The following is a 20,297-nucleotide window of genomic DNA, read 5'->3' on the forward strand; positions in this document are numbered from 1 at the left end:
GAGCGGTGGTTTGAAGCGGTGGAGTCTGATCTGGAGAACCGGGTTTGATTCCCCACTCCTCCACATGAGCAGCCGAGGCTAATCTGGTGAACTGGATTTGTTTCCCCACTCCTGCCCACGAAGCCAGCTGGGTGACCTTGGGCAAGTTACAGCTCTGTTAGAGCTCTCTCAGCCCCACCTACCTCACAGGGTATCTGTTGTGGGGAGGGGAAGGGGATTGTAAGCCGATTTGATTCTGCCTTAAGTGGCAGAGAAAGTCGGCATATAAAAACCAACTCTTCTTCTTCTTCTCTGTGGACTGGTTACTAATGATCTGCATCTAGTTTTGGAAATGCTGAACTTAGCCATCAAAGTGTGGGTTTTATTGGGGAGGGTTCCTGCCCCCCCCACTATTAGGTGGTACTATCAAATTTGGCTTCCATTGATTTTGTCCCTAATGTGTAGGCTTGCCAAGTCCAGGTCGGGAAATTCCTGGGTCTGGAGTGTGGGGAGGAAAGGGAGCTCAGCAGGGATGTGATGCCGTAGAGTCTGCCCTCGGAAGCTGGCATTTTCTCGCCCGGGAACTGATCTTTGTAGTCTGGAGATCAGTTGTAATTCTTGTTAATATAATGACTAACACTTCCCCACCCTGCTCTTAGCCTTCTGATAGATCTGTATGTCCCATTTGGTGTTGGAGAAAGAAAGAAAGAAAGAAAGAAAGAGAAAGAGAAAGAGAGAGAGAGAGAGAGAGAGAGAGAGCAGACCTAGATAGATAGATAGATAGATAGATAGATAGATAGATAGATAGATAGATAGATAGATAGATAGATAGATAGATAGATAGATAGAGATATGGTCTGTTCGACCAGCCAAAGGTTAATATGTAAAATTATCTGACTTAATAAAACTGTAAAACTAGTATAAATTACAAAATTAGATAAAAGGCTAATGATGTTAAAATGTAGGATATTAAAACAAATCACAAGAATTAACTTAACAACTTAACATTTCTAAAAGTATAGCCTGGTTTAGTAATTTTTTCCCATTCTATTTTTGCAAATTTTAATTGCAATGGCACAGAATTTGGGATATGGCTGATCATACCCTCTTGTTGAGGTGTTTGGAGGCAGAAGTAAGTGTCAGGATGCATGCAGAACTAGTTCAAATAATTTCTTGCAGATTACAGTCAAAAGTTTACTATTGGAAACTAGTTATCATCAGTGTGGGGCCTATCCTATGGAGTTCCACAGGGTGCAATTCTATCCCCCATGCTTTTCAATCTCTGTGTAAAGCCCTTAGGACAAATCATTCATAGCTTTGGGGGTGATTGTCATCAACTGAGACCCAGCTGATGATACCCAGCTCTATATATCCTTATCCAAATCCCCTGGTGATAAGGGAGAGGTCCTGAATAACTGCCTGGCCGCTGTGGTAAATTGGCTAAGAGTGAACGAATTGAAACCAAACTCTGAAAAGACAGAGGTAATGCTGGTTGGGAAAGCAGAGATCTTGAAGGACATTGTACTCCCCGCTTTTTATGGAGTTCAGGTGACCCTTGCTGACTCAGTTAAGAACCTTGGGGTTACGCTGGACCCAATGTTAATCCTGGAAAAGCAAGTTAATGCAGCTGCAAAAAAACAAACAAAAAAACCCACAACTTTCTTCCAACTCGGCCGAGCCCAAGAGATGGCCCCTGACCCCGAACTTTCCCGAATTTTTTTTTCCAACAGCCATGTACAGTTAGTCCAAAGTTTAGATGATTTGAGAAGGAAGGGATATGACAATGAAGACAATGAATAGCTCTTTGGGCACAGACATGTAATTTTTTTCTGTTTGTTTTTTGCTTGTTTGCTTCTTTTCCCAAAGTGTTTTCCCCCTTCTTTTTTCTGTATCCCTATTTACAAGTTGCCTTGTAAATTCCATGCTGGGGTTGCCTCAAGTCACTTGCCTCTTGACTGCACAAGTCACTTGCCACATAAGCTCCACAATGAACATAACGGCCATTTATGCTTGGTAATTAGCAGTGCGTTCCAGGCTGAAGTGCCCTGCACATTTCTTTTAGTTTTTCACCCTGAACCATCATTCAGGAAGTGACTGTGAAGCCTGCGCATACCTGCTTCGCATTTCTTAAGAGCCCCTTTAACAAGACCTTTTGTTTTCGCTCCGCCCCCACACCTAAGCATTTACTGAAGGAACCATGAAAAATACCATAGCGGCTTAGTTAGCTATGCAAACAACCATTGTCAATGGCTATGCAAACGAAGGGGCAGGCAAGTGGTGGGGTGGAATTTCTCCTTTTGCATCGGGGAGCATGAATGGGCATTTTAAAGGTCGCATTTAAAAAAAGAGCTTTGAGCAAGCATCAAAATTGACCCTGCGTAAATGGCCAATGAGATTTACTTCCAAGGAACATGTTGCACAATTAATCAAAAACTGATCTTGTACAATATGCAGACTGGGAGCATTGCAAATCAACCCTAAGCAGATCTGATGATCAGGAGGAGATGGCTTACCCCTGAAACAGCTCCCTTCCCCCTCCTGTCATCATCCATCCTTATGAAGAATTCTGTAGAACTCAAAAGTGTGCACAGTTTCGTGATTGTTTGGTCATTACTAACGTCACTATATGCTTTTTGTTTCTGAATGTGAACCATATAGTTTTGGTGATTGCTACCTTCAGTTTAAAGTAAAAGCTCTTTTCCCTATTGGCAACTGTGTGTAAAGTGCTGTCAAGTCGCAGCCGACTTATGGCGACCCCTTTTGGGGTTTTCATGGCAAGAGACTAACAGAGGTGGTTTGCCAGTGCCTTCCTCTGCATAGCAACCCTGGTATTCCTTGGTGGTCTCCCATCCAAATACTAACCAGGGCTGACCCTGCTTAGCTTCTGAGATCTGATGAGATCAGGCTAGCCTGGGCCATTGGCAACTAGTTTTTTGCAATTCCAGATGAGTTAGTCTGTAGCTTCCCAACAAAGGAGTCTAGTGGCACCATAGACACTAACAAAATTTATTCCCGCAGAAGCTTTAACCCCTTCTTCCCTGGTGTGAAAAAGCAACTATGGTTTTGTCAGAGTTCAACTTGAACTACTTTGTTTGAATGAAGAGAGGCAGAGAAAAGGAACGAAGCAGCTGATAGGTGTAATAAAGATGTGTACTGACTTTTTAAAACCTTCATTTATTTAGCTCACTGGTTCCCAAAGTGGGCAGTACCACCCCTGGGGGGCAGTGGGATTATCTGGGGGGCACTAAGAGGCAAGGGGGCAGCAGGGGGCGCTAGAGGTGGGCCCCTTCAACTGTGTTGTTGGATAGGGTAGGGGGCGCTGGGGTTGAGTTTCTGGAACCAAGGGGGCGGTGGCCTGAAAAGTTTGGGAACCACTGATTTAGATCATATCTTTGCCTCTTCTTAGTACAATACACCCCAACTGGCTTACATTGAAATCAGTATAAACACTGAAATACATTGTATCCATTAAAAGGAATAAAAATGGCAACATTAAAAAGCCAGTATTTGTTTACTTCATTTATTCCCAAACATTCCCCTCAATGGGGACCCAAAGCAGCATAGATTGTTCTGCTCTGCTCCATTTCATTCTCACAACAACCCTGTGAGGTAGGTTAGGCTGAGAGTATATGACTGGCACAAGGTCACCCAGTAGGGTTGCCAACATCAGGACTGTGAGCTGCCATGGGAGTTGGGGGGAAACCTGGAAGTGATGTCAGTCCTCGGTAGGAATCATTAGAAACTATAGTTTCATGGAAGTGATGTCATGCGGTCTCCAATGGCCAACCCCCATGTTCTGCCCTAGGGTTGCCAACCTCCAGATACTAACTGGAGATCTCCTGATATTACAACTGATCTCCAGCTGATAGAGATCAGTTCTCCTGGAGAAAATGGCCGCTTTGGCCATTGGACTCTATGGCATTGAGGTCCCTCCCCTCCTCAAACCCCACCCCAAAACTTCCCACCGGTGGCGAAGAGGGACCTGGCAACCTATTGCCCAGTGAGCTTTCATAGCAAAGTGGGTATTCAAACCTGGATCTTACATATCCTAGTCTTGACGCGCAAACCACTACACCAGGGGTCGGCAAACTCATTAGTCAAAAGAGCCAAATATCAACAGTACAACGATTGAGATTTCTTTTGAGAGCCAAATTTCTTAAACTTAAACTATATAGGTAGGTACACTGTTTATTAACTTAATAAACTTTAATTAAAGTTTTAAGTCTTAATTAAACTATAGGTACACTGAATAAAACTTGATATCACACTTAATAGTGATCTTATTTATTGATAAAAATTAAATTGTAAGTCCCTGCCATTTCCCCCTCCCTGTCTGGAGTCCTCGTCTGGAGGCCTGGCCTACCGCCATAAAAGCCTATTGGTAGACCTGGCCAGTGGGTAGACATGGCCTCCCAATGGGACTCAGCCGGAGGCCAGGTCTACCAAAGGAAGCCCACCCTGCCCAACAGCTGATAGGTGGGGGGGGCCAGGAACCACCGAGCTGCCCGCCCAGCAATCGCGCAGCTAGAGGGGAGGGGAGGCTTTAGCCTCCCAACCATTGAGGGCAAGGGAAAGGGGGACCCCGCCATTCTCCATGGTGTGGGGGGGAAGACAGCGCGCCCGCTCTCTCTCTCTCTCTCTCTCTCAGGTGCGCCGGCTCCACAGCCCGGCTGCCGGCGCGAGCAGGCGCAAGAGCAGGGGCTCTGAACCAAGTTCGGAGAGCCGCACTCAACAGGCCAAAGAGCCGCATGTGGCTCTGGAGCCGCAGTTTTGAGACCCCTGCACTACACCATACTAACCACTATACTGCTATTTGATGTAGCACAGATCTGAAATACAGGGAAAGTTTCCCGACATTCTGGCTTTGCAGTGGCCACAGAGATGTGGGAGCTGTGCTATGAGCTTCTTCTTTTAGGGCTGTGACTGTCATTCCCCCCCCCCCCCCGCCCAGTGTAGCACCTGTGGTTTTTACAACTGAGTGCATTTCTTCGCCCAAGGTGTAATTAATATATGGAATTCACTGCTTCAGGAAGTGGTGAAGAGGCAACTAACTTTAATGGCAAGGTTTAAATCCAATTCAGGGAGGATATTTCTATCAGCACCTAATTAATGCTGACAAGCAAGATGAAACCTCCATGTAAAGAGGCAGTATACCTCTGAGTATTAGACTGGGGACAAACAGAGAAAATGCAACATCCCCATGCCTTGGTAGTGGGCATCAAGAGGCATCTGGCTAACTTCTGGGAGCAGAAAAGCTGGATAGGGCGGACCTTGGTCCGCCAAAGAGTTCTGACATCCTGATTCATGACAGGCAGGAATCAGAGCAGCGTCCTCCTAGCACAGGGCTACCTCGGTTGAATATCTGACTGCCATTCCTCTTTGAAGAGTGACAGATCTACAGCAAAATAAAACCCGAGTCCAGTTAGGATGGCCAACTTTACAACGGGTCTCTCCAGCTGTCCCTATAATATTAGCAAGTATCCTGTGATGTGATTTAGCACCATGTCCTCATGCTTGTGTTTTAATGGTTTCGTCTCTGGAGAGGCAGCATATAAATTTTCTAAATAAATAAACGAACTGCTGCTCGTATCTGCAAATTAAATCTCTATTAAAGATAGAGGACATTTTCCCCTCTGGCAGAGGCAATGTGAAGGCTAATAAAATTTATTCTAGCGTGAGCTTTCGTGAGTCAGAGCTCACTTCATCTGATGCGTGAAGTACACACCCGTACCACTTGAGATGTACACTTAACATGCAATAGATCAGGGGTCCCCCAACATGGTGTCCGTAGGTGCCTTGGTGCCAGCCAACACCTTTTTTGGCACCCACCAAGTGTTTTTAGAAAGTGGGTGGGGCCAGGTGGGACTGTTGCCCAGCACGGCTTCGGATTTGCCCCTGAAGATGTGATTGGCTATGACAGCTATCATCACAGTGTTTGTTTTATTCTCTCTCACCCCTCTTTTCCAGTGTACTTTTTAATTACCCTTTTCCCCCTCTTGCTAGGGTTGCCAGCCTCCAGGTACTAATGATAAAAAAAAACCAGTACATAGCTATAAATATGCCCAAATTGTATATAGAATTGTGTGTGTTAAGTGCCGTCAAGTCGCTTCCGACTCATGGTGACCCTATGAATGAAAGTCCTCCAAAATGTCCTGTCTTTGACATCCTGCTCAGATCTTGCAAATTGAGGGCCCTGGCTTCCTTTATTGAGTCAATCCATCTCTTGTTGGGTCCTCCTCTTTTCCTGCTGCCTTCAACTTTTCCTAGCATGACTGTCTTTTCCAGTGACTCTTGTCGCCTCATGACGTGACCAAAATACGATAGCCTCAGTTTAGTCATTTTAGAATTATAGTTTAGTCATTATAGAATTACCCAGTAAGAAACATGAAAAATATACATATAAATACAACACTAACAGAAATGCAAACCAATTGTGAAGACCAAGAATGAAAATGACAATATATGTGAATATACACACAAAAGCAAACTTGTCTCCGTGTCCTCCGCTTCATCGCTGATATAGGATCGACCGTATCCTGAAGAGAGAGCTTCCCCTCCTTTTTGAAGCAACACGGACAATTGACATTTATATCGTTCTAGTATGAAGTCTGCTTGACTATCGAAAGATATACATTGATCATATTGACAATCATTTCGTGTGTATATTCACATATATTGTCATTTTCGTGCTTGGTCTTTACAATTGGTTTGTATTTCTGTTAGTGTTGTATTTATATGTATATTTTTCATGTTTCTTACTGGGTAATTCTATATACAATTTGGGCATATTTATAGCCGTGTACTGGTTTTTTATCATTAGCTACTACCCACAGTGCAGGTGATTTCTTGTATTGTTAACCTCCAGGAACTAGCTGGAGATCTCCTGCTATTACAACTGATCTCCAGCAGATAGAGATCAGTTCCCCTGGAGACAATGGTCGCTTTGGCAATTGGATTCTATGGCATTGAAGTCCCTCCCCTCCCCAAACCCCGCCCTCCTCAGGCTCCGCCCTAAAAACTTCCCACCAGTGGTGAAGAGGGACTTGGCAACCCTACCTCTTGCACTTGGGCATTCTCTGTGGGCTTGGCTCCACCTTTTGTAGCAGCAATTTTGTGTCAGAATACTCCAGGCTCAAAAGGGTTGGGGACCCCTGCGATAGATGGTGAAGTGAGTTCTGACTCATGGAAGCTGCTGCTGGAATAAATGTTGTTAGTCTCTGAGGCGCCACAAGAAATGGGAGGCAGCATGATATAGCCCATTCTCGTCAGATCCCGGAAGCTAAGTAGGGTCGGTACTTGGAAGGGAGGCCGCCAAGGAAGACTCAGCGGAGGAAGGCAATGGCAAATCACCCCTGCTTCTCACTTACCTTGAATGTCCCTTGCTGGGGTTGCCATAAATCGGCTAAGACTTGATGACACTTTACACACACAAGGTGCCACAACTAGATACAAGTCTAGTAGCACCTTAGAGACCAACAAGATTTTTTCTAGAGTCAAAGCTGTCAGATGCAAGGGAAACTAAGGAGCCGCAAGACTCCAGATTTATTTTCCTGCTACAGACTAACCTGGATACCCATGTGGAATTTAGATCTGCTATGGAATACTTTAGCATTGCAATAGCTAGTCAAAGGTCGTTTATGCATGGGTACTTTCACTCACGTTTGCCCCCGGTCTGTCTTGGTTGTTCCTGTGAGTTATGCATGAGTTTTCCGTCCATTAGAGATGACCTCTCTGCCAGCCCTCACAAATCCTGGGACTTTCCGTTCCTCTGTTAACCCGATTCTTCCCTCTCCCCGTAGCTCAACCCGGGTGAAATCCCTGTGCATAAAGCAAAGCATAAGACACGCAAGCTTGGTTTCTCTCACAGCAAATTACAAAGCAGCATGTAAAGAGGCGGGGATTCAAATGCTTCCTCGGAACTCTTTCTGAGCAGAAGAAAGGCTTTTTAAAACTGAGGCTTGGATTTCTCTTCCCCCCCTTTCAGATTGCTTTGTTTTTTTGTTCTTAAAGTGCTTTTTTATGCAGCAATTGGGTTTGGGGGGGATTTTCTCTCACAGTAAGCTCTACAAAGTAAGGTAATTACAAAGCTGCATTTAAAGGGGCAGGGACTTGATTTGAGCTTGGAGACTGCTGGTGCGTAGATTCCCAACAGGAAAGTGTGGGTCCAGTGAGCAATGAACCTTAGGTAAAACTCCCATGCATAAACGACCATAGATGCAATAAGATATCATCAGGCAAGAGACTACCTCACATCTGACATGATTTGGGACATGCTGAAATAATTTCTTACAAGCTGCCCAGATTCCTCTAGGCCTGGGCCCCTAGAGATTATTACCATTCTCTAGGTTTTTGGTATTTTTAATTAGTATTTTCTCCCTTAAAAAATATAATACTCCACCTTCTGGGAGTGCTTGGGGGAAATGGGTGGGAAGGGAGAGACTGAAGAAGGAAGAAATTCTCCGCGCACACGGCCAACCAGCTCTCCTTCCACTCCCCTGCCAAATATACCTGCGAACAAAAGCCCATTATGATATTCTAAAAATAAAACGAGACAGGCAGTTAAGATAAACTGCAGGGCAGAGCTGGTATTTAAGAGGAGATCTCGAAGAAACGACAGCGCTGTGATGTGTTTCGTAACCAGCGAGACGTCTACGGAACACGTGGGACCACTTCCTTAGGAGCACGATGTCTCGGCATGGTTGAAAATCTATTCGACTGCCTCTTTGATATGCTAGGAAAACACAGCAGATGGTTTAATAATTACACGGGGACTGGCAGACGGGACATACCATGAGCAATGCTGGTTGCAGGAATGGCAAAGGTTCTGGTGCAATGGTGACAGCTCTGTGAGGGGCTGTGTGTAGCTCAGTGGCAGAGCCTCTGCTTGGCATGCAGAAGGTCCCGGGTTCAATCCCCGGCATCTCCAATTAAAGGGACTAGGCAAGTAGCTGATGTGAAAGACCTCTGCCTGAGACTGCTGATCTGAGTAGACAAAACTGGCTTTGATGGACCAAAGGTCTGATTCAGTATAAGGCAGCTTCATGTGTTCATGTGTTCATACCTGTCCCCCTGCAATGGTTGGTGTTGGTGGGATCAATGGGGGGGGGGACTGACTTGTGGCATAATCCAATTGTTTGAAACCCATGGGTGGGTTGAAACCCTGAGGTGGGACATGCAAGCACTCTAGAGCTGCCTTTTTGGGTGGGCTACCAGTGGGAAGGACCTGCTGCTACTGCACATGAGTAGAGAGCATGGGCACCAAATAGGGGAAGACCTGGGGGGCAGGATAGGGTTGCCAGCTCCAGGTTGGGAAATACCTGGAGATTTTTGGGGCAGAGCCTGAGGAGGGTGGGGTTTGGGGAGGGGAGGGACTTCAAGGCCATAGAGTCCAATTTCCAAAGCTGCCATTTTCTCCAGCTGAACTGATCTCTATTGGCTGGAGATCAGTTGTAATAGCAGGAGATCTCCAGCTAGTACCTGGAGGTTGGCAACCCTATGGCAGAAACATGGGGGGGTGGCCATTGGCGACAGCATGACATCACTTCCATGAAACAATACTTTCAGATGATTCCTACAGAGAACTGACATCACTTCCAGGTTCCCCCCCTCCCAACTCCCACTGCAGTTCATGGTCCTAAAGTTGTTGTTTTATTGATTATTATAAACTGATTTTAGTGGTGCCCTGTTTTAATATCTTTTACACTTTATTACATGAGCCGCTACTTGTACCAAAACTGGGATGTCTGTATTTTAATAAATAAATCCCAGATAAAATGTGGTGAAGGCATGAAAGATAGATCTGTATTTCTTCACCCTTCCAATATCACGTTTAGAAAACTGCCAGCATTCATCCACATATCTTTTGAATTTTCAAACATGGATGAAAACAACATTCATGTAGTAATTTTGGCAGTCAGTCACCCAAATCTGGTCATTCGCTAGAGTTGCAGGCTCCCCCTCTCCACTGCCTGAGGAGGGCGGGATTTCTGGAGGGGAGGGACTTCAATGCCATAGAGTCCAATTGCCAAAGCGGCCATTTCTTCAGGTGAACTGATCTCTATCGGCTGGAGATCACTTGTAATAGCACACACACAAGCACAAGATAGACCCATATGAACCATCCTCTATTTGAAAAATGCAATGTGAATTTTTTTCTAAATGGATTGTGTCCTGCAAGAAGTCACAAGACAGTAAAAACAAAGAAATGCCCCAGTTTGTTATCATCCTCTGCAGCCAGGGGTTGTAGAATATAGTAACTAGAAAAATTCCTGGGTTTTTTAATTTGGTTTTATGTGTGTGTGTGGCTTTAGCTGGTTCTACCAGTTTTCATACAGTAAAAAGGGTTGAGTTGTAAACAGTTTAACTGTCTTGGAGGCAACTGTTTTCAGTTTAAATATAAACAAATTTCATACACACACAGTGCATTTCAGTTTAAAGGTATTCTGAGATGCACCCTTCACCTAGCTGAGAACAATTATTTCTAGAGAACCTGGGAGGTTACGCTAGATACTACTACTATAATTTTACTTACTCTTCGTTAAAGACTGGGATCTTTGAACCCATGGCAAATTTTATTTTCCCAAGAGGGGAGAGGCAGGAAAACTGGAATTTGGTTGAACCATTTGGGCCTACCTGCCAAAGAGGATCTGATGGATGGGCATCATAAAATTCAATGAGGGAGAGAGATGAAGGCTATGTACCAAGTAAAGTTCCCCATCTCCAAATGGTAGCTGGAATTCTCCCGCTATTACAACTGATCTCCAGGTGACAGGGGCAAAGTGCATATTTTGCAAGGTATTTGCAAAGCAACCACTGGATTTTTCAGGGTCCTGGCCGGCACATGCCAAAGTTGTATGTGCACGCCAAACATATATGTTGCAACTGTGTATATTAGGAGGATCATGAGTAGAACATGCTCCTGATTTGCATGGTTCCCAGGCTGCTGGTACACATGAATGTAACATTTGACAGGATTACATTCATGTATGTATTTAATAATCTATACCAGAATATGGTTTTTTTAGATGCCAAAGGCTACTTTTAGCCTGGTGCTTTTTGTGACCAGCTTTCCTATGTTTTGTGTGAATGATAGGGTTGCCAGGTCCCTCTTTGCCACTGGCGGGAGGTTTTGGTGGGGGCAGAGCCTGAGGAGAGTGGGGTTTGGGGAGGGGAGGGATTTCAGTGCCATAGAGTCCAATTGCCAAAGCAGCCATTTTCTCCAGGTGAACTGATCTCTGTCGGTTGGGGATTAGTTGTAACAGCAGGAGATCTCCAGCCACCACCTAGAGGTTGGCAACCCTAGTGACCGATGATCTGTCCCTTTAGAAGCAGTGGTGGTAGTAGAAAATACCATTAAGTCACAACTGACGTATGGCGACCCTGTAGGGTTTTCAAGTCAAGAGATGAACCAAGGTGACTTACCATTGCCTGTCTCTGTGTAGCAACCCTGGACTGCCTTGGTGATCTCCCATTCAAATACTAGTCAGGGCTGACCCAGCTTAACTTCCAAGATCTGATGAGACTGGGCTAGCCTGGGCCATCAAGGGCAGGGCTTAGAAACAGTAGGAAATAGCAAAAGTGTTGTTGTTTATTGTTGTAGTGATTCATGCCAAACAGTGTAAATCCCCAAGGTCAGCAATGTTAATGTCTTTCCTGACTGAGCTAAATTGCAAACCATAAATAACTACTGCAAACCATAAATAACATAAATTTTAACTTATACATAAGTATGATTTCTATTCATGGAGTTACAGAAAACCTGAGATACACATGGAACGCAGGAGATAAACTCCAGTCCGCAATTTCTCCCGTAGTTGTCCTTTGGAGGTCTGAGACTAGGGTTGCCAACCTGCAGGTAATAGCAGAAGATCTCCTGCTGTTACAACTGATCTCCAACCGAAAGAGATCAGTTCACCTGGAGAAAATGGCCACTTTGGCCATTGGACTCTATGGCATTGAAGTCCCTCCCCTCCCAAACCCTGCCCTCCTCAGGCTCCGCCCTAAAAATCTCCCGCACCTGGCAACCGTATCTGAGACCCTCCTTCCAACGAAACCAAAACAAGTTGTCGGTGTGCTAGATGGAGGTTGGCAACCCTAATAGGAACCCTTGACTTCCTTGGTGGTCAGTATTCAAGTACTAACAAAGGGCGACTCTTCTTAGCTTCTGAGATCTGGCGAGATCAGGCTAGTTTGGGCCTTCCGGGCTGGGACAGTGATAGCATTACAATCATTATTTTGGTACTTGGCCGTATGCTCAGCGCAATTGTCTTACAAAAAAAAGAAGGGGTAAAAACTTGCAGCTGATCACACACACATTCCTTCCATGAACTGGCTTTGAATCACTGCTCTCTGCCGCTCCCATACCTTAGAGGAAATTTGGGGAAAGCTCCCTCTTGACTCATCAATGCCTACCAATTGGATGGTATTAGTAAGTTGATTGGGGAAATACTGAAAATCCCCAGCCTGTCCTGGGAACAAGTGCCTCTTTCCAAACCATGCAAATATTATTCCTTTACATCCTTCTATCCTTTTTGTTATATAAACAAGCCAGCCATGGGGGGTGGGGGTGGGGAGAGAGAGACTGCTGCCTGATGAACATGCAATATCTGAGGTTGGCTTGGAAGCAAAACGCACCATGCAAAGTTGTCAACAGGGATATCCATTGATTTGAGGCCACTGACAACAAGAAGAGATCAAAATCAGGTTGCAATGCTGTTCAGTCTGAACCAAATTCACCAGCTCGTTTTTTTAAAAAAGCCTTTTGTTACGAACAATGCTATAGCGGCAATGTGTTGTTTTGTAGTCACAAGTGTGTTGTCTTGAAGCAGGCTTTTTCCACCAGGAGGAAAAATCCCAACAGCCCTCAGGGCTTGCAGTAACATTGTTTTGTAGTCACAAGTGTGTTGTCTTGAAGCAGGCTTTTTCCACCAGGAGGAAAAATCCCAACAGCCCTCAGGGCTTGCAGTAACATTGTCTAAATGACCATCGCTGGTGTTTTTAGAGTCCTTCTTCTACCAAGTATGACAAAAGGAATGTTTGCGGGGGTATTTTTTTGTAATAATGCTGTGGGGTAAGCAGGTACTTTGGTGTGAATCTAGCTCAGGGTTGCTTCTGATGTCAGAGTTACTTTGGTTTTAACTTTTAGGGATAAAACAAATGTTATGATGAGTATGTGCTTTTTTTTAAAAAAAGAAAAGAATATATATAATCTTTCTGTCCCGGTAGGGTTTTGAAGGTGGCTCACAACACATGAAGAAGAAAAGTAAAAGCTATCAAGAGGAGACCACATTGAGCAGCAGTAATAAAACTAACAATAGTGGGGGAAATGAAAATTGTTCTTTTTTAAACTATGGTGCTGAGGTCGGGGAACTTTAGCTGCCAAAGACTCGAATGTCACCTTTTGAGTAAAAGAAAGCACCGGACAAATATCCCTTGAGAGGGAGATTCATAAGCAAAACAAACCTGCTGAAAAAGCTCTGTCCCAAGTACCCAAAAATCTTCACTGGTGTCTTGTCTAGCTTCCAAAGGTACCATAGAGGTACCCAAAAACGGACCTCAACAAAGGGGCTCATATGGGAGAAGATTACGGTTGCCAGGTCCCTCTTCGCCACCGGCAGGAGGTTTTTGGGGCGGAGCCTGAGGAGGGGAGGGGCTTCAATGCCATAGTGTCCAATTGCCAAAGCAGCCATTTTCTCTAGGTGAACTGATCTCTATCGGCTGGAGATCAGTTGTAATAGCAGGAGATCTCCAGCTAGTACCTGGAGGTTGGCAACCCCAGAGAAGATGGTTCTTCTGGTACCTTACGTCCAGACCATTTAAAACTTTGAGGGTCCAGGTCCACACTTTAAATTGTGTTCATCCCCCCCCCCCAAAAAAAGGATGCCAGTGAAGGTCTTTGAGTAGCAAAGAAATAATATGTTCCTTCCAGCAAGAAGTATCTGTGAATAGCTAGCTACCATCGTCTTGAGAGCAGCTGAATTTCCTGCCTTTTCAAAGGCAACCTCAAGTACAATGCAAAGATGTGATTTGCAGTGGTAGATCACATTTAATCCACATTGTTTGTGTCCCGACATCCCTGGTCCAGTTTCACTGACTCTCAGCACCAGTGGTTGCCAGTGATGTAGAGGTAGGAAAGACAAGATGCCTTCTAGACATGGATAAAAAGGTGTACTGGTTGTTGAGGAGTGTCATATAAAGCCCAGGTAGGGTTGCCAAGCCCCTCTTTGCCACCAGCGGGAGGTTTTTGGGGCGGAGCCTGAGGAAAGCGGGGTTTGGGGAGGGACTTCAATACCATAGAGTTCAATTGGCAAAGCAGCCATTTTCTCCAGGTGATCTGATCTCTATCAGCTGGAGATCAGTTGTAATAGCGGGAGATCTCCAGCTACTACCTGGAGGTTGGCAACCCTGGGCCCAAGGCTGCCCTTTTGGGCTGCAATTATAAGTTTATTGCAATGCCCAGTTTGGCCCTTCCTGGCTAACCGGTGCTTTAAGATGCATTTATTGATTAATTTATTCATGTGAAAGGTTCCTGTCCCTTAGTTTCATTAGCAAGTTCCATGTTTACATTTGCAAGTCAATTCATTTTGTTTTGTATTGCCATTAGGTCACTGCTGACTTATGGTGACCCCGTAGGGTTTGCAAGGCAATGCACACATTTGCAGGTCAATTCATACACCGTGTGAACTCAAGGGAACTGGTCTTCTGCATTGTCTGGTAGGCAGCAAAAACAGTCATGACCGAAGCTTCCTAGCATCCTTGGTTGCCCGAAAAGTGTGGTTCCCTCCTTTCCGAAACAGCAAAACATCGCTGAGTCTCTTCTTTTTTTTTTCTTCAAAACTCCACCTTTTTCTATGAAGAACTTCACCACTTGGCTTGTTTTCATTGCTTTATTTGCCAATCCTGTAATCTGCCTTGAGACTCAACAAGAAAGGCAGACTGTAAATGAAGTAAGTGAATAAGTAAACAAAAGATCCCCAGCTAAAGCAAAGCCTAGCCCTCAAACCAGATGTGGCGAGGATACACCTGTTCCCATCCAAAGTGTGTGTGAGGGCTGTTGTTGCTTTTAACAAAAATCCAGAGCATGCAGGTGAGAGGAGATTACCCTGCCCCCTTCCCTCTCCTGCCTTGTCCTCCATTGTTCAAAGCACCCCTGCAAGTCTACATGCAGTACTAGAAGTGAAAGGCAAGTTGGTTGTGACTTGATAACTCATACGTACACACGTATATAAAGGACTATAGATTTTAATGGCCTTGATTTAAATAGACTTCTACAAGAAGAGTCAAACTCAAGATCCAAACTCTTATCCCGTGCATAAAGGCATCACTATACCACAAATTCAAACCAGTTCAATAGCCATTCACACTGTCAAGAAAACCCTGGAAACTTATGGCATATTAAACTGATATACACTTGTAGTATATATGTAAGCTGCAATGAAGAAGAGGTGGTTTTTATATACCAACTTTCTCTACCACTAAGGAAGAATCCTTCCCCTCCCCACAACAGACACCCTGTGAGGTAGGTGGGACTGAGAGAGCTGTGACTAGCCCAAGGTCACCCAGCTGGCTTCATGTGTAGGAGTGGGGAAACAAATCCAGTTCACCAGATTAGTGTCTACCGCTCATGTGGAGGAGTGGGGAATTGAACCCGGTTCTCCAGATCAGAGTCCACCGCTCCAAACCACCGCTCTTAACCACTACACCGCACTGGCTCTCAATGTCACTGAAGTTAGTTAGTACTAAAATCCATTTGGCCCAATGGAACACAAAAAGTCTTGACTAACTTTCAAATCCAACAAGCTAATCATGACTCTATTACAAGATCAAGTTAATTCATGCCATCGTATTCCCTATTATTATGTATGGGTGTGAAAGCTGGACATTGAAGAAAGCTGATAGGAAGAAAGTAGATGCCTTTGAAATGTGGTGTTGGAGGAGAGTGTTACGGATACCATGGACAGCCAAAAAAACAAATCAGTGGGTTATAGATCAAATCAAGCCTGAACTGACCCTAGAAGCTAAAATGACTAAACTAAGGCTATCGTACTTCGGTCACATTATGAGAAGACAAGAGTCACTGGAAAAGAGAATCATGCTAAGAAAAGTTGAGGGCAGCAGGAAAAGAGGAAGACCCAACAAGAGATGGATTGACTCAATAAAGGAAGCCACAGCCCTCAATTTGCAAGATCTGAGCAAGGCTGTTAAGGATAGGACATTTTGGAGGACTTTCATTCATAGGGTCACCATGAGTCCAAGCGACTTGACGGCACTTAACACTTAACACACGGGGTCAAGGTCTTTTAACTGCCCTTGAAATGCAGTTGGGAAGAAAAGCCCAACCAGAAATTGGATTCTCTCTACCTCATTCTTAAATCCCTCACCCAGTGCCCTTTTCATATAATGTGGATTAAGTACATGCCCCATCCTGGTATCTGCATTCGACTGCATTGCCAAAGGTTTGCCCCGCAGCTTGTAGGTGGCTAAAAAGAGAAAGCCGAAGTTACTGCAGTGACCCTTGGATATCTGCAGCCTCCAGGGATGGTATGGATGCAAGGATAAGATAGCCCCAGAGATTTGGAGATGGCAAATAACCAGAAGGTGACAAAGAGTTATGGAGGGGTTGATGTCTGCAGCGTTTGATCTCCCCATAAGAGTCAGAGGGCTGGTGGCTAGAAGGGTCACAGGCAGACCCCTGCTGTTCTTATCTGCTTTTATGCCTCTCCTGGGCTATATCGGCAAAAAGAACAAGAACCGTGGGGATGGGGGGATTTCTTGCCCCAAGGACATCTCAGTTAAGATGCAGATGGGATTGACTGAGAGCAATCAAGCAAAACTCTCTCCTGCCTTTACAAGGGTTACCAAAAGTCAAGGATGCCCATGCAGGAAATAGGCAGCACAGATTAACCATGCTCACTGTTCTGTTTCTGGGGGCAGGAAAATAAGCCTATGCCAGCCAACCTTCCTTTGCCCAGGGTTAGGGTTGCCAACCTCCAGGTAGGAACTGGAGATCTCCTACTATTACAACTCATCTCCAGCCGATAGAGATCTCCATTTTCCCATGGAAAAATTGGCCGCTTTGGCAATTGGACTCTGTGGCATTGAAGTTCCTCCCCTCCTCAAACCCCACCCTCATCAGGCTCCACCTGAAAAACATTCCGCCGGTGGTGGAGAGGGACCTGGCAACCTTACCCAGGGTATAGGAGTCCTGCCCTTTCTTGCATCTCTTTACCCTGACCCCATAGCAGTTTCTCCTGCCTGTTTCAATGCATGCGCAAATACACAGGAATTCTCTCAAGCTGCACTCAGTGGATCAGAATTTGGGCCTGGTTCAAATGATGCCACTCTTATCCACTTTTTATGTGTGTGTGGGGGGAGGGTGAAAGCCAGCGTGGTATAGTGGTTAAGAGAGGTGGACTCTAATCTGGAGAACCGGGTTTGATTCCCCACTCCTTGACATGAAGCCTACTGGGTGACCTTGGGCCAGTCAGAGTTCTCTCTGAACTCTCTCTGCCCCACCTACCTCACAAGGTGTCTGTTGTGGGGAGAGGAAGGAAAGGAATTTGTAAGCCGGTTTGAGACTCCTTAAAGGTAGAGAAAGTCGGGGTATAAAAACAAACTCTTCTTCTCCTTCATTCCTTAAGTTGAAGGCAGTAGGAAAGGGCCCAACATGAGATGGATTGACTCAATAAAGGAAGCCATGGCCTTCAGTTTGCAAGACCTGAGCAAGCCTGGTAATGATAGGATGTTCTGAAGATCATTAATTCATGGGGTTCCATAAGTTGGAAGCAACTTGACAGCACATAAAACACATCCCAAGGCAGGTCAGAGAAGCAGGTTACAGCTTTGCTGCCATGCACAGAGGGATGGTAAAGGCTTTATCTGGGATGGACTTCAAGACAACTTGAAAAATGCAAGTGGTGCAAAATCAACAGCTAGGGCTGTCGATTCGGTTCGGCCCGAACTGAAAAATAGCCAAATTTCCCCTGATTCGGCGGTTTTTAGTTTGGGACGAACCGAACTAAAAAATGGCGGGAAAACGGGGGAACCGAATTCAGCGAGTTCGGGAGTTCACGAATAAATTCAGCAAATTCGGGGCGCAGCAGCATAACTGTCAGTAAGCAGCATTCTCCCCCGGCCAATCGGTGGCCAAGCTGGGTCTTCTTCTGGCCAATCAGTAAGGATTGAGTAAGGGAGGAATCAGCTGCTGCGCGGCCCGGCCGGGGAGAGAAAGAGAGAGAAATCCTCGTGGGGGGGTGAGTGTGCACATTCGCTCCTTTCCATGGCTGCAGGGGGTGCATTTTTGGGAGTAGAGACCCCAAACTTTCAGCGGAGCTTCAGACGAGCCTTCTTAAGAGACCCCCCAAGTTTTGTAAACATTGGGTCAGGGGGTCCTGAGATATGGGCTCCACCCCTTTTTCTTCCCCCCTTTTCCATTTCTGTGGTTGCAGGGGGCGCTTTTTTGTGGGTGCAGCCCCCAAACTTTCAGCATAGCTTCAGACGAGCCTTCTTAAGAAACCCCCTAAGTTTTGTAAAGATGGGTTCAGTGGGGGCAGAAATATGGGCTGCACCCCCAAAAATGCGCCCCCTGCAGCCACAGAAAGAGAAAAGGGGGGAGCCCATATTTCTGCCCCCACTGAACCCATCTTTACAAAACTTAGGGGGTCTCTTAAGAAGGCTCGTCTGAAGCTATGCTGAAAGTTTGGGGGCTGCACCCACAAAAAAGCGCCCCCTGCAGCCACAGAAATGGAAAAGGGGGAAGAAAAAAGGGGTGGAGCCCATATCTCAGGACCCCCTGACCCAATGTTTACAAAACTTGGGGGGTCTCTTAAGAAGGCTCGTCTGAAGCTTCGCTCAAAGTTTGGGGTCACTACTCCCAAAAATGCACCCACTGCAGCCATGGAAAGGAGCAAATGTGCACACTCACCCCCACCATGAGGATTTCTCTCTCTTTGTCTCCCCGGCCGGGCCACGCAGCAGCTGTTTCCTCCCTTACTCAATCCTTACTGATTGGCCAGAAGAAGACCCAGCTTGGCCACCGATTGGCCGGGGGAGAATTCTGCTTACTGACGGTTATACTGCTGCGCCCCGAATTTGCCGAATTTATTCGTGAACTCCTGAACTCGCTGAATTCGGCTCCCACGTTTTCCCGCCATTTTGAGTTCGGTTCGTCCCGAACTAAAAACTGCCGAATCAGGGGAAATTCAGCTGATTTTCGGTTCAATCCCCGGCATCTCCAGTTAGAGGTGCTAGGCAAGAAGGTGATGTGAAAGACCTGTGCCTGTGAGACCCTGGAGAGCCGCTACCAGTCTGAGTAGACAATACTGAATTGGATGGACCAGTCAGATTCAGTATAAGGCAGCTTCATGTGTTCATTATTGGGAGTTTAGTGCTATGAACATATTTATCCTGTTCTAAACCCAGTCATAGTGGCTGCTACCTATTTGTTTCTGAATTCAATTTCCCATGCTGGTGCTCCCTTTTAAAACTCTTGATGACTCAGGACCCACCTATGATGACCTGGTTTTCCTTGTTCTCAACACCTTTGCTCTTTCCCCTCCTTCCCCTGCAGAGAACACGGTGCTATACGAGCTTGCATTGTGGCCAAGATAATGCTGAGGAATCTGGGTTGCCGAGGGCCATAATGAGCCCCAGGCAGAGGTCCCCTTTGGACCTCGCCATCTCACCTCCTGGACTCAGCCCAAACATCACAAGGAAAAAATTCCATGGCTGCCCAGCCCAGGGTCCCTCAAACCTTGCCTCCCTAGTCATCCCCCCGCTCTACTGCCAACAGCCCTGCAGGGAACAAGCCAGGATTAAGCCAGGACGTCCGTGTTCATTAGGGTTGCCAGGTCCCTCTTTGCAACCAGTGGGAGGTTTCTGGGGCAGAGCCTGAGGAGGGTGAGGTTTGGGGAGGGGAGGGACTTCAATGCCATAGAGTCCAATGGCCAAAGCAGCCATTTTCTCCGGGGGAACTGATTTCTATCAGCTGGAGGTCAGTTGTAATAGCAGGAGATCTCCAGCTAGTACCTGGAGGTTGGCAACCCCGGTGTTCATACATCATGTGAAACCACAGTTAAGAATACCATGGTTAAATAAAGAACCTGCCAAACATTGTTTCAGATACCTGGTTGTACGTACTGCAGTTAACCATGGTTTGTGGAGTGGCCCATGTTCAGACAATCACACTTAATTGAGCACAATTAATTCAATGTAATCACATTTTTGAGCCATGACTGAACTGAGCAAGAGAAGAAGCTAAACAATGGATAGCTTGCCGCCCTTGACAGATGATCCAAAAGTTGCAGATCTGAACTACACTG

The sequence above is a fragment of the Euleptes europaea genome, chromosome 3 (genome assembly GCF_029931775.1).
Source record: "Euleptes europaea isolate rEulEur1 chromosome 3, rEulEur1.hap1, whole genome shotgun sequence".
Lineage (NCBI taxonomy): Eukaryota > Metazoa > Chordata > Lepidosauria > Squamata > Sphaerodactylidae > Euleptes > Euleptes europaea.